Source organism: Conger conger, chromosome 5 (genome assembly GCF_963514075.1).
Source record: "Conger conger chromosome 5, fConCon1.1, whole genome shotgun sequence".
Classification (NCBI taxonomy): domain Eukaryota; kingdom Metazoa; phylum Chordata; class Actinopteri; order Anguilliformes; family Congridae; genus Conger; species Conger conger.
The window spans coordinates 24378200-24394095 of NC_083764.1; positions in this window are offsets into that span (position 1 = coordinate 24378200).

Below are 15896 nucleotides of genomic sequence, written 5' to 3' on the forward strand. Positions count from 1 at the left end.
CAATTAATTCAACAAGGTACCAGGAGATCTTGGCAACAGATCTGGAGGCTTGGCCATTGGTAGATTGTCCAGCAGAACGACTCCAAGCTTACATCAAAATGCACACAAAATGCACCAATGCCTAACAATGTTCTGCAATGGCCATCTCGGAAACCTGTGGTCTGAACTGAAGATATGCCAAGGATATCAATGATTCTGTTCTGCATGGAAAATAAAGCTCATGTCAATAACTATTATTTTGTAGTTTACAGCACTTTTTGTGCATATTTATCAAGGGTGCCAATAATTCCCACTGTATATATTAAATATACTATATATTCCAAAAAAGGAATAGAATTGTGCTTCTGTATTTTCACACCAAAGTTTTTTTTCTTCCATGCACTTTGTGGAAAACAAGATTTTACATCATGATATACCAGTGGAAACTGGTAAAAAATATACATGAATGCAGTCCATTTAGCATTCACCATATATCACCATGTCTGTTTTTCCCATCTGAATAAAGTGAAAAAATGCTTGAGAAATGGTAGACATTCTGCTCTCTGTTAACCGTTCCTGTTTTATCTGATACTGTACGTTTAATGAATGCAGTACACCATCCAGTTTCCTGACATAAGGATGCCAATGCTAGCTTATCTGAAGAACACTTGCAGTGAACAGTAGGGGGCGGCATAACAGCTCCAGTCTCCTCTGAGGTGAGGGAAGTGAATGTCCTGAAAGGAAATGTTCTTTGAATGGACTGTAGAAATCAGTGGAGATAGCTTTGAATTTGAGTTTCCTATTTTCAGTAAGGTTTGTTAATAATATTTGCTTGCTTGATATAGGGCTGAAAACATCACAGCATCAGTGCTGAGTCTGATAACTGGCTGTAGAGAAACATCATAGGCATATTGTACATTTCTGACCAAGAATACATGTATTGTGTTTCTGGTTTTTCCCCCCTCTTTTCTCTGCATTTTGGACTGATCAGTCACTGTGACTGCCAACTTGCAACTGTAATAGCCACTCCCATGAGGGGTCACTGTTGCTGAAGTATGTGCAGTCACCCTCTAGTCAGTGACTTATGTATACCGTGGTACTAAACAAAATACATTTGGATCCTGCACAGGTATCCTAATTATTGCAACTGATTATTTTCTTACAGTGCTAGCATGCTGAACAACTACTACTGTGTGTGTGCATGTCTGTGTGTGTGTTTACTCTCTTTTGAGGCAAGATCAATCATTTCAACCTTTTCAAATACAAAGTGGAGAGCTACACTGTGGACTGTTTTCTCCCCTCAACATTAAATACAGGTTGATGAATTTTACTTTCAATGTTTTATTTCCTAAATTAAATAGCAGGATATACCAGGATACAAGTGTTTGATTAGTTGCTTTAATCTATAAATAAACCAAAAGCCATCTAACTGATGCATGACTTAATAAACACTTTCCCAGGGATTTGTTTTCTAATCGTGAATAGCTTGGTAATATAGAAAATGATTGCGTCCTCTTACTGAAAGCCAGAACAACTGGGTGAGTGAGAGGTTGTTTTTTTAGTGAAATTCCCTCGAGGCAAGCTAAATGTGTTTGACATCTTAAGGCTGCCAAATAGTCTCGAAGCACACGAGTGCTACCAAATTATATAGCAAAAGCTTGTGAGATTCAAACCTCTACCATTCCTGTTTCCAGAGGTTGTTATGGGAGTGGATGGTCTTGTTTATGCTGAAATAGTTTCCGATGTCTTTTCAAAGGGATGTCAATTCATTCAAATGGCTTCTCCATTTTTAGATGTGCTGCAAAAAAAGATTTCAGTTCTCTGAGCTTTGAATCATGCCATCATCACACAGGACGCAGTACAATAAAATACAGTATGTTACTCCTTCAGGCACTGCAGTTATAATGATAATGATGTTTATCATTAATATTATTTCTGTGGTTGAATAACATCACCTGAGAAAACAGAACCAGTAAAATCAACATTTGAAAAAAGAACCTTCACTATTAAATGTGCATTGCCTTAGTTAAGCCTGGTTTGGAGGAGATTATGGGGCAAGGGGGATTGTGTGATGGAACTACTGTTAACTTTGTTTCAATTTGCCTCATTCCTACAGCTGCGCCTTGATGGCCAGACACATAACAATCTCCCATGACTTCACTTCTGAAAAAAGTATCCCCTGATAAAAACTACCCAAAAAGATATTGTCCAAGAAAGAATTACAAGTATAGCCACTCCCCACCCACACCCCACTGTAAAGACGAGAATGTTTATCTGAGAAGTGGATCCACTTTGCGGTTAACTGACCTGTAATTGATGCCTGGCTAGTCCATTAGCATTTTATTGCCAAACGATTTGATGGCATTAACTGTGTTTGCTAAATTTTGTAGAGCACTGGCACCAGATCCACTACCATTGGATCACATGTCAGCATCACCAAGTTCATACTCAGGTAATTTTTTTACTCAGTTGTCTGGCAACTGACCAGAAGCTCTGACCCATTTGTCGATTTTCATCTCATTTTTAGAACCCCAAACATCTCTCTGGAGTCCTGTGTGAATTCAGCGGTTTGACAAAAGGCCTCTTTCAGAAGGCGAATTTACCAAAAGGGACAGCTCCGCCCTGCTATCTCCTCTTCCTCCTTATCAAATGAGTCTCTGTGTCTGGACAGAAATTAGGGCACGTCGCACAGTGTGGTTTTGTTTGACCTGGTGTTGTTAGCCGGTGTCCGGTTATGGCGGTCCCCCCGTCTCTGGCTGATTACCGTACCTTTCTCACGTTTCTCTCCGCGGGCTGCTCCCGTGCCTCCATGTTCCGGGCGGGGAACGGTGCCACGAGGCGAACGGCCAAACATTTCGTCTGTTAGTCATTTCCTCCTGGGCCTTTTTGCGAGCGCATGGGTCCCTTGTATCTCTTTTTAAAACGAATACAGGAACCCACACACATCCTCCTCATACGGCCTTCTCCTCTCTACCCCCCCGGGAGACCGTGGCCTCGTTGTTCCTGCCACATTTGCTGAGGTGGTAGAGTGTTCAGCTCTGTGTTAAACGCTCAACTCCCACACGGATTCCAGGAGCATTCTGTGGGCATTTCTGAACGCGGGATGTCAGCGGAGATTTAGAGCGGAGGTGCAGAGCATGGCAAACGCCATCCTGCCAGAAGCTTGACCTTTTTATGCACTGCTTATCTTCCCAATTCTGTGCATGCGCCGCTTCCCTAAACACCTCAACCCACTAAAACCTCACTGGCGGGGAAACAAGCTAGCTGGCCCTGCTTGTCAAGCTCATAACCTTGCAGTACTATGAGCCTAACCAGGCTGATGTGACTTATGACTACCAAAGCTTCACAAATTAATTCATGAATGGTCAGTTCCTTCTCTCAAATCTTGATCTTGTGTCATGCCTCTTTAACTGGTGGCTACAAGTTCAGTGATTATTATCTCACTGGAACCTAGACTAGACACTAGACACTAGAACCAATGAGGATGCTAATCTAGTAAACTGTAACTTTCCGTTCCGTACATGCTAGAGATCCAGGGGTCAAGGCTAGCAGGCCTAGCTAGGTAGGATAGGAACTCTGCTCAAAACTCCCTGAGGGTGTTCAAAAGTCCCTGAGGGGTTAAAACAGTTAAAACACTGGCTCTCTACATTGATGTCCCCACGGACTGGAATAGATCACTGACTGTGGTGACCATGGCTGTAATTCTTCCAATGGTGTCAGACCATTGCCCAGGGAGAGATGAGTTCAACTGCCACAGCATTTCCTACCTTACTATGCAACAGTAACTGCTCTGGTGTCTGCGGTCTGTCTACAACTAGCTGCACAAGATGTGCAGTTCCCGCAAAAAAGAAGCAGGGTTTGAAGCCAAACTTTAAAACAGAACATTGTTGGTATTTCTGTGTGGTTGGTAGTAGGCACTATCAATGACAGCACTGGTAACCCAACACACCAAGCTTCAGTACCCAGCCCTGTGTGAATGCTAGCACGCACCATTCTGAATTTATGGAAGACCTTGCAGTAATGGCTATTCCCATTTGTTTTCAAGGGGAGTCTGACTTCTAACTGAGTATAAACTGTGCAAGGTCTTGCTGACTCTTGTGAGCAGGCTGTGATTTGAGCAAAATAGGTTCAAGGGTCAGAAGTCTGGAGTAGTGGTTTGGGAGTCAGGCAGATAGACCGAATGTTGTAATTTAAATTGTGACTGGAATACTGCAGTTATCCCTTGAGAAAGATACTTAAACTAAACAGCTTCAATAAATCTGCCCAGCTGTTTAAACAGCCAATATGTAAATTATAGCTTTGTAAATCACCACGGAGAAGTGTTAACAGTGCAAAGTAAATAATGTACATTAATGTAATAGAATTTGTAGAGGCGGATATAAAATAGTATTATTGGTAGAATCATCATCCAATGCCATAAATGATAACACCAAGAAACTGATATTTTGAAAAGAATACCACACACTCGAAGGAAAACGTACACAGAACAAATCTCTTGGGTGTGCATTGGCTCTGATTCTCAGTGTTTGTACTGATAGGTCATTGTCAGGCATCTGACAGGACAGTCCACTGCATGAAAGATTTGGTTAAAGGTTTTACCTTCATATTATGTTTGTGGTCTATTTGACACCATTCAGTGTTTGACATCTTTTAAAACCCAGTTAACATTTTTTTTATCTTGATACTGTATTGAATTTTTCTAATTTGGTGGGATTAAACATTAAATATGAAAGAAACATAATGGTATGTTTTAAAAACTTTACAACAAAGGTGTGTGGGGTTAGCCCTCTGTAGCTATATGAAATGTAGGAAAATATACAACTATTTTTATTTTTTATCTCAGATTTGTGGATGATTCTACTGGCGCTTTCTCCATGTTGATGTCTTAACTTTCACTTACCTCAGGTTCTAAAATTAGATGTTTCTCACGTATTTATGGATAAAAGGCTCGTTGTTTGGGAGACAATGTGATGGCGACACACAAAGTGTCAACATTTTTCTATTACAATAATTTTGTGTCAATTCAAACTGTTGGGCTCAGTTTGACCCCAAACATAAAAGCGGTCGTAAAATCTTAACACAGTATTGCGGTTAAATGTTTTGGACAGCAGGGCCATTTGCACTTGATGTGGGGCCTACGCCAGCTGGATCAGGCCACTCTTAATGTCATGTGCTCCCCGTACTCTTCTCTGGCCCCATCAGCTGATTTTACATCTCTGAGCCAGCGGCAGCTGTTCAAGCCTGTTTAAGCCCTGCATATGTGTAAAAGAAGGGCTGCTGAAAGATTAATTTCAACTTTCTAATGTATATGGGGATGTGAGAGGTGAAGATGTTAAGGAAATTATAGTGGGTGGCCTTGGCGTGGATACGGCTTCCTCTGGTGCAGAAATCTGTGAGAAACGGGAGAGCAGGGTCTATAAAACAGCCAAACCCTAGATCTGCTGATCCATGCTATCCAAAATACTGCAAGAATGCATTTTGGATCAAATGGTAAACAGACTGGCTTTATATAATGCTTTTATCCAAAGCGCTTTACAATTGATGGCTCTCATTGACCCATTCACACACACATACCAACGGCAACTGACCGAGCTACTATAAATTAATTTGCCTGCTGGAAAACATATAGGACCAGAACCACCTTGTTGTGTAAATAAAATATAATTAGAAAATGGTAAAAATGAAACAAAATTTTCCATAGAAAGGTGGGGGATATGTATTTAGGCTGTGCCCCTGAGTTTCTCCACTACAGCCTTTATTTGTTGGATTATAAAAATAAAGCTTGCATCGGTGACACCATATGCGGAAAAGCACACATTCTGCATATAAACCTAATGTTCCAACAGTAAATAAAGAATTATCTTTGGCAAAGACTTAACGCTTTCCTTCAGGCCCTGGGTTCTGGCAGAGGAAACCTTCACACAGCTACATGGTGGCAAATCTACCTTGACCAATGTGAAACCAGGCACATTGCTCACACCTTGTGTCATCCTCATATCTACATAAGTGACACAAGAATGGACAGAGGTCTAATAAGTGAATGCTAATGGCACCCAGAGGGAACTGTAGCATAACTACCCTCTTTTTTGCTTTCTGTCCAAATGTTTCATTCCTATTATTTTATTTGTAATTCCTCACTATCTCCCTTCTGTTGCCATTGGCCCACTTCTCTTCCATGAGATTACCCATCTTGGCTCATAACTTGCAATACACTTGCAGATAGAATCATTAATGGTCTTGCAGAGTGAGCCACAGATTCACCATATTAATTCTGTGAGATTCTGCTACAGAACATACAATGCAATTGTTGAGACCGCTGTAAACAAATTAGTACTGATGAGCTTTGGTTTAGGAACCCTGTGGGACAAGGCTGCACATTTTTGGTGCTCGGAGTCCGTGTGTATCATTGGGAATCTGTCGCCCCTCCGTTTGATTGAATGCCGCAACTGAATGGGAACAGGCTGCTGACCCACGCCACAGCCAGGCTGGGATTGGCCAAGACTCTGGGAAACAGGTTGGAGTTTGAGTTTCCTTAAAAAAAAAAAACTCCCCCCCACAACCCCCATACTTGGCAAGTGAGGCCAGGGTATATGCCTGCAAAAAATAAAAAGTATGTAACAGTAAGTAACAGTTAAAGTATATATTTACTGTTTCAGTTCATCTGAAAGTTACTCTGCACTTCTGAGTTGTTCTTGCTGCCCAGTGGGGATGCCCATTGGGTTTGATTTGTGGTGCAGGGGTCATCGGCTGTCCTCAAAATTGCTTGAATCATAATCATAGGGGAAAGGCTGCAGGAAATGAAAAAGAAAAGTGTATTTTTTGACTGCATCTTCTCAGTATGTTATCTACTTTGTCCTGTGGTCAAAAAGGCTTTGGGGGGGGGGGGGGGGGGGTTATAGTCCCAGTCTGTCAGGCTATTGATTAAATAAAATTGACTAAAAGGTGCTTAGGGACCATGTTTGACCCATGAAAGCCCTGATGACTAGACCCCAGAGGGTTGCACAACTCACACAGGTGCCTGAATGACCAGCAGAGATCCTGTTTCAGGCCAGGAATATAATACCCTTTTTGTTCAGGCTAGTGTTATATACGTATAAATAATTTTCTTCAATAACCACAGGAAGTTCACTTTAGGTCCTCTTCACTGTAAATGTGACTTGCATTCTATGCTTCACTCAGTCTTTCATAGATTTCCATCCATGGAGTATAAATTCTGTGAATAGTTTATATGTTTGGTCAAACAATTTTGTATTAATTGCATTCAAGTAAAGGTTGACTCAAATTTGGCACCAATCATGTTTAAAGTGAGCTGGACAATGTTAAAAAAAAAGTGCCTTATAGCCATTGTTAACTCTTTCTACTTTGCCCTCCAAGAGTGCAATTCCCATCTATTTTGTACTAGTCCTATAAAAGTGTCAATATTTAAAAAACTATTTACTGAACACACATGGTTGACAGATTTGAGACAAATTCATGTCAATGCATGTACATCCTGTGTAGAAAAATGATACATTAAAATTCAAAATAATTACAAATAGTTTAGCACTAATATCTTGATTTCTAAGTCAAGGACCAACTCAGAACTACTTTATATTTGTGTACAGAATTTGGTAAAGATATCAACGAGCATTCAAATTCCATATAAGTTCTCTCAGATGTCCTCAAGTGCCCCCAAATCAAAATAAAGTTCTCGGTCAAATAATCGTATGCTTCTGGCACAACAACTTGGGTTTTAATGTTAAAATTAAAGAATGGCGAATAATTACCAAGAATGTGCAATAGGAAACAAACATATCTGTTTGTCATGAGCCGAGTTTATCCTGCCAAATATTCAGCATGCTGCAAGAACATTAATGATTCTATCTGCTGATAAATTGTCTGTGGGAGATATACTGTACATTTGAACAAATATTTCCTAGTCTCCTAGCAGATCCGGTGTTAATTGCATTACTTTTGCTATTTTCTTTGGTGATGAGAATTGGCGGTTCCAATGATACGTTTTTTTAAAGTTTTTTTTTTAATGAACGAATTCTAGTCATAAACTGGGATTGTCATTGCATTCCCTCATTTGGTGGGTCTTTGCTGATATTTCCCTTGAAGTCAGATTCTGGCAGGATGTATGAAATATAAAAAAATGACATCAGAGGTAAGCAAAAGCCCCCAAAAGCCCAGTTCATCACCAAAATACTACTAGCAAGTGATTCACGTTCATGCTAAACCAAGGTTTTTTCTGAGCACTTCTTTCAGCACCTCTGCCATACCTACAGTTTTAGCTAGCTAACTAAAAGTATTTAGTTTCTTCTGACTTGCCTTCCTCTCATTTCATTTCTCGTGTGTCAAAACAATTATGCAAAAGTATTCAAAGATGTGTTAGCCTTACCTCTAATGAACAACACACCTGCCGCATGTGATCATCCATCCATCCATTCATTATCTAATCCGCCTATGGAGCCTTTCCCAGCAGGCATTGGGCAAGAGCCAGGAATGCACCCTGGATATGCTATGCTGCCAATCCATTGCAGGGCACTCAACTTTCACTCACACGCTCATACCTAGGGGCAATTTAGACTCTTCAATTAACCTATCCTGCATGTCTTAGGACTGGGGGAGGAAACCAGAGTAAACATGCAAACTCCGCACAGAAAGGCCCAGGCCAGGATTTGAACCCATGACGTTCTTGGTGTGAGGCAATAGTGCAACTCACTGCACCACCGTTGTCTAACCCTTGTGTAGTCTTAACATTCTATATACTCCACAAATTTGTAAACCCCAAATCTATTTTGCATGAACAAACAACCTGTCACTAATCACAAAATTTGTCATCAAATGTCAAGTTGAAAAAAGATAATTTAGGGGGTTTTCTCTGCTGTTAAACATAGTGGCAGTTTGTATACTGATCTAATCAGTCTGCTGATGATGCCATTTCCTTGGCTCTCCTTTCCTCAGAACATTTAGATATATTGATTACAGCAACTTGCAATAAAACTCATAGCTCTGGATCTGTGCCACTCTATTTACAACAAGCAAGGATGCAGGTGGTGAAAGTTGGCAACCTTACTCTCCTCTCCTTTGGTTCTTAGAACCTGTGTGCTTAGTTTTATACTCTCATTCTAGCCATGATGGTGTAACAATTGTGTAGCATGTAGACCATTTTAATAAAGGCATAAGTGTCTTCACTTTTTGTTCAGACCTAATTTTTTAATTCAATATTATATTCAGTATTAATTAATTCAATATTATTATTTAAGTTCAATATTATTTTGAACTTGTCAAGTGTATTAACTGGATGTATCATGTTTCTTATGGTAGTTTGGCTGAAGATCACATGGCACAAAGGATATCCCACTAACCCAGATTTTATACTCCTTTCATCTCTTCCATCTGCCAGACAATACTGTAGCATTTTATCTCAATGTCTTCAATTCTATATTTGATACAGTACTTTCTCCTGTTATTCATTTGGCTCTGAATGAGCATATGCATACACCCATGTTGTTTAAACATACATATAGAGATATATATTGTTTTGTCTATTTTTAATATGTTAATTTGTATTCCTTTAAATGAGAGCTTGTGAATACATGCATGCAGTACCCATTGGCAATAAACTTTGAACTTGAACTGACACTGTATGCCAGGCACAATGACAGTGGGTTTTGTTTGACCCTGTTTGAGACTGTGCAACACTCAAAGCTGACTCCCTGGTGCAGGGCATTTTGCAGACACTAGCGCTCCTAACAGGGGGTCTTAGGGCCATCTTACGGTCATCCCTGCTGTGTTCCCTGTACCACCCCCCACCCCCTGGGGCATGACCCCTGTGATTTGCAGGCTTCTGTTTATGTTCACACTCACACTGGGCCTCTTTCAGGATGCATAAGGCCAGAGCCAAAACAAACAGCAAAACATAAAATTACATAACATGGTCCGCAGGAGAGCAGACATGGGAATATTCTCCGTTCCTTGACAGAGAAGTTTGATTTCTTATTCTTTCGCGAGCATCTACCTGTGGCCATCTGATTTCTGGTGCTTTTATGGTTTCTTATGAGACAGTGCCAGAACAAACCTGAATCCAATTCCAGCAGATCAGCGTGGTTATAATTGTATTCTTCCTTCCCCTTAATAAAATATGTCACTCTCTCAGTTCAGCTCGACTTAGAGTTAGCTGGATAAGTCTACCAAGTAAAACTTGGAATAGCCGTTTTGGGTTTTACTCTAGAGAATTTATCCAGCTAACTCAGTAATCCTGCTTCATGATATACTCCATTTCTCAGGGCTCTTGCTGGCTCTCACTCTCCAGAATTTATGGAGCATGTGGCTGCAATCGAATAAGCTCGCAAAAGCAATGGGGCATTGTAAATTTGGGAAATGAAAAAGAAAATGGAAGCCAGGAAAGTCCTTCCCAAGAAAAAAAAAAGAATTATATGGACAAACATAACTATGCCCACACAAATCAAATATTTATTCTCACATCACACAAGCATCTGTTGAGCTATCCATCACTGAACACTTGGGAGGTCCTGAGGTGCTTTCCCCACCCTCAGAATACCCACCAGCTTATCTTTTTAAGCAGGGGTAGTCACAACAACAAAAAGCCAGGGCAGTATTGTGGCGTGGGAACAAAGTCTTGTTCTGGCTGGGGGGATGGGTGAGCCCATTGCATCCTGTGCCCTTATCCAGGGCTACTTACGCAGCTTATATATTTATTTTTTATTCCATTACTTTGTACTTTCATTACTTTATTACTTACAGTAAAAAAATACTGTATGTAATAATTAGTGACTTAGTAGTAGTAAGTAGTATTATATTGGTGTCTCTGTGTGGACAGCAAAACTGCAACCCCCTCATTGCAAGACTTGGCTTTTTTCCCAGAATGTTGCTCTCCTGTCCAGGTTGTACCCATTTACAGCACAGCGCAGAGGAGAGTAACTGGAGCTTTGCGGTTTATAGCCCTTACCTGGCACATTTCCCTCTGCCAGGACCTTTTGTGGAAGGGATGTCAGTTAATTTTCAAGCTGCTACTTGTACGCCTAAATCACCCTGTATGTTCTCCCCAAAAACCCCAGTACCCCAGCTGTAAAATAAGGCTTGTGAGTTTTTTTCCACAGAGATTATGTTAACCTTTATAGGTCCTCATGGGGAAAGATGCTTGCCTTTACACTTTAATGAATTACATTAAATACATACAGTGGGCTCCAGAAAAAAAAGGCTGCATTTAGTACAACAACATGGATCATGGTCTATATTTTATGCCCAAACATACGGGAAAACTATATACTTTCATTTCATACATCAATCTAACAAAGTGACATTGGCAATACAATTTTACTGTAATTTAGTTAATATCAGTCTAAAGGAAGTATAATGTGTCATTCCATCACTTCCTGTTTCACTAGAGTAAAATGAGATAACATGCATGCAAATTCCCTTTGTCATACATCAGCATGGGAAAAGCCAAAGTCCATTCAGAAGACACAGATGGTAATTGACCATCACAAATCAGGTACATAAAAATGCATAAGCGCTTAACCCCTTCAGTATCAACCCTTTTCTTGACACAAGCTTGAAAATGACATACCAAAAATAAAATGATTACTATTCTTGAACCATTGACTATAGTCCTGGTGTTCTGCAAGGTACCCTTTTGGGGTTTGTTTTCCAAGAGTTACAGAAGCTCAAACACAATAGAAGTGGAAGTTATTTTTCTCACTGAAAAGATTTTCTGTTTTTGAGTTGATACAGATTATTGTGGCAGTGCCTGGTCCAATTAGAAACACAATGAACACGCAGCCAAAGATGTTTTCACAGTCTTTGTCAGAAATATTCACTCAAGGATACTCAAGAGGCCACAAGGATGAGAGATTCCTTGGAAGTCCTCCAAGGAAGTCTTCTATTTAGGCATAGGCATCAAAATTTATATTATTATTTTTTTGTAAAATGTCAACCTATTTGGCCATAACATCTATTTTTGCTGAAGCATCTCAGCATGCGTATTGAAAATGCTACGATTTTGTTATACAGGCAAAAACATGCTGTGTTGTTTTATGCAAGCCTAACAATCTATACATTGTTGGAAATGTGGGGGTGCATAGGGGGCGACGTGGTTCAGGCAGTAAGAGAAGTCGTCTGGCAGTCGGAGGGTTGCTGGTTCGATCGTGTCGAAGTGTCCCTGAGCAAGACACCTAACCCCCAAATGCTCCTGACGAGCTGGTCGGGGCCTTGCATGGCAGCCAATTGCCGTCAGTGTGTGAGTGTGTATATGAATGGCTGAATGGAGAAAACTCAATTGTACAGCGCTTTGGATAAAGGCGCTATATGAATGCCTGGCATTTACCATTTAATGTCATTAGTTAAAATACTTCTCAGTTGTTACTTAAATATCATACCACTTGCCAGTTCTAGGCTGAGCTGAAGTTATACTATATTTTTTGCTCACGGATGGGGATCATGCCTTTACTGTACAACTGGATTACCGATACTGGCCAGAGAAGGTCGTACGCAGGCTCATCGTGTTCCAGAGAGCCTGCACAAAATGTAGGTAATAGCTATCCTACGTGCAAGTACATTTGTAGAAGTATCAAATGGTGAAATGATTGAAAACAATGATTCCAGAGCCACTCTGAGTAAACAATGGACATTCTATCGATGATTGAGTTAGCACATTTTTAGAATTGCTTTATTATGCATTTGGTTTGCTGGACCCTTGCTGTGAAAAGGACACTGACATACCTTATTTCATGTAATATATGGATTTTCAAAATGCAGAGAAGGTGAGTTCCCCCCACACTTGTTTTGCCACCCACATGTTACAAAATATGGAACTGTTGTCGCTAAAGCAATGGCATCTTAAAATAGGTTATACAGATAGAACTGTATGTTTTAACATAAAATGGTATATCCTGTTACCACAGTGATTGAAAATTGCACCGTGAAAAAAGCAATTCATGCAAAAATAGCCCCACACCGGCCCAGACTTAAGCACTGTAAGGGCAATAATAAAAAGGAGTAATACATATGGAATGGTTGCAAACTTCCAAGGAAGAGGATGCAAGTGCATATTAACCCCACGGACAGTAAGGAAGATGGTGAGGGAGGCCATTAGTAACCCAAGGATCGCAGTTTAAGAATTGCAGAGATTAGGTGTGCCTTGGGGTCACCAAGTCTAACAAAAAAAACATAAAATGGTACCTCCATTCCAGCAAACCCTTTGGAAGGGAGGAACAAAGACAGCCCTTACTGAGCACACTAAACAAAACCAAGCATCTTGAGTTTGCCAAACCTCATTGGAATTTTGACTGGAAGAGAGTGGTATAGTCAGATGAGACCAATATTTTGGCCAGCAACACCATCAACATGTTTTGTGGCAAATGGAATGGATAAAAGGAGAAGCACCTCATACCTACTGTCAAATATAGCGGTGGGTCATTGATGTTTTGGAACGTAAACACAGAAATGTTGAAGTAAAAACAACAACTATGTTCTTCAATTCAGTCTCCAGACTTAAATCCCATCAAAAGCATGTGGTCTGAACTGAAGGGGTAACCCAAGGATATCAATGATTCTGAAAAGTTCTGCATGGAGGAATGGTCAAAAATCCCTTAATTGTTAGTATTAGTTTACAACATTTTCTGTGCCTATTTAAAAGGGTGCCAATAATTCCAGAGCCTTCTGTACCTTCTGTAGTTCTGCGCAGTGATTTAGTGAAGTACTCTGTACATATTCTTACAATTCAGTCTAATATTTCTATACCACACAGAGGCATATTGCCTATTGTTTGTCTTTGAGTTCATTGAAAACTGTCATGCTTGGAATAAAATAAAAACAATCTGGTAACTTGACGATGTTCATCTCAGTGGTCTTCATCACTTCATAAAAAGCCAGATGGAACATATTTCATTTGAATAAACCATTTGAGTGTGTGTTTCAACAAAATTCTTTATTTACATAACTATGAAGGGCAGTACCAGTTCTTATTTGCTTGTGCACAGCTTATGTCTTCTTCTTTGAGTTCTTCCATCATACAGTATATTCAATTAGATGTGGAGACAAAAAATGTATCCCATATATTTGACCTTTTGAAGTTACAGCGGAACTGGAGATGAAGGGAATGACCACCGTCTCACAGGATCTGATTAAATTCTCTCCACGGTAAGGACAGTAGGCTCGGCAGGATACAACAACCGACTGAAGAGACGTGGGAAATGCATTCAGTCCTTGTGCCCTTTCTACAACTCTGTTCTAGTTTTCCGGACCTGATCCTGGGGGCAGGCAATGTGAGCTGCTTTTTGGTCCAGTTCCGCTCTGAATGAACAAAGTCTGTTTCAGTCTGTGTGTCTGTTGCTTCCGGAGACCACTGCATATCCATGACAACACATGCTAAAACAAATTTACTGTATGAACACAGCACTCCCCTGTTACAACCATCCATCTGTGATATGCAATAACTCTTAATATGGTGAACTCATGTTTCCTGTTTATTTTATGTAGTGACATAAATATGTTCTGACTGCGATCTCAAGAGTATGTCACTGGTATTGCAAACTCATTTGTTACCCAAATTCAGTTCTATGTGTTTGTTTGAATTGCTCCAGTGATACGCATATAATTTCCCTACCTTTGCGCCACTATGGACAAGAGCATCTGCTTAACGAATGCATATAACAAATTTAAATAAAATGTATTCGCCTGGGAGATTAACACAGGGTGCACCTGCAAAGACCATGGGGACACCAATCACTGTAATACGCCCATACTCCCTAGGCGGAGAGACAAATGGGTGGGATCCAAATGTTCCAGCAGTTCCCAGAGACGGGTGGGAACAGCTGCATCAGTGACCCCTCTTGCCGTCCACTGCCCTGGGATGGCCCACCTGCAGGCTCCACCTCCCAGCCCAGACTGGTCATGTCTGGCCCTGTTTAATCTGGGCTCTCACATTGAAATGGCCTGCCCTGGGCTCAAGGTTAACACTGCCACATCGATTGTCTCCAAAACCTGAAAGAGCAGTCGGTATGAAAGTTGAATTAAGATAATTTGAATTGGAATATAGTCCGAGGGCCTGTTTCACAAAGATAGCCAGATAACCACACAGATAACCTGGCTATGACTACCTATTGTGGCAATTTAGCATTTTTACATTTACATTTACATTTTTGTCATTTGGCAGACGCTTTTAATCCAAAGCGATTTACAAGTGCATAGGTTCTACCATGTAGGGACTACAACTTCCACATTCCCACAGGAAAATTCCGTGACGTCCACCACGAATGACGTCTAACTTGGTTCAGCCAATCCCGTAATGGCGGGAGCAATAAACGGTCCCATATAAGAGCAAGACACGTTCTTGGGATCTCTCTTCTGCTTCTTCTGCTTCTTCTCTTCGACGCACCCTTTTAGGCCATTCGCTTCAGCTCATCTGCTCCGAGACTCGGACAGAGGCTGAATGCTGCACAGTGCACTACCAGGCCTACGGACACACCTTGCGGTAACTTTGTGGCCTATAGTGAGTGGAAACTGGTGTACGTGGAGCGCTACATCAGTTTACCCCTGCAAAGCTCACCAAAGAACAACTGAAGCGAACATCCTTCCAGCAACTGAGTGGACCAGACGACAACGCGCGGCTAAGACGCCCCAGCCTGCGCACCTCTCCAGTACATTCACATTACCATCGCCGCTTCTACAAGGACAGCACGTCTTTTTTATCCAGCAATGCGTATGGACTCAGTAAGACAACAAACATTCAGGCATAGCCAGTGTTTAGTTTAGTCTAACTGTTTTTGTGAATCTGTGTTTCAATATTTACCATCCTACCATTGTAATGTGTTTGGTTAGCTACATATATATGTATGTGAATTGATTCGTTGTCTTTTGCGCATATATAGAGTAAAACTACGCGAGTAGTCCCTTCTCACAGCTAACTTTAA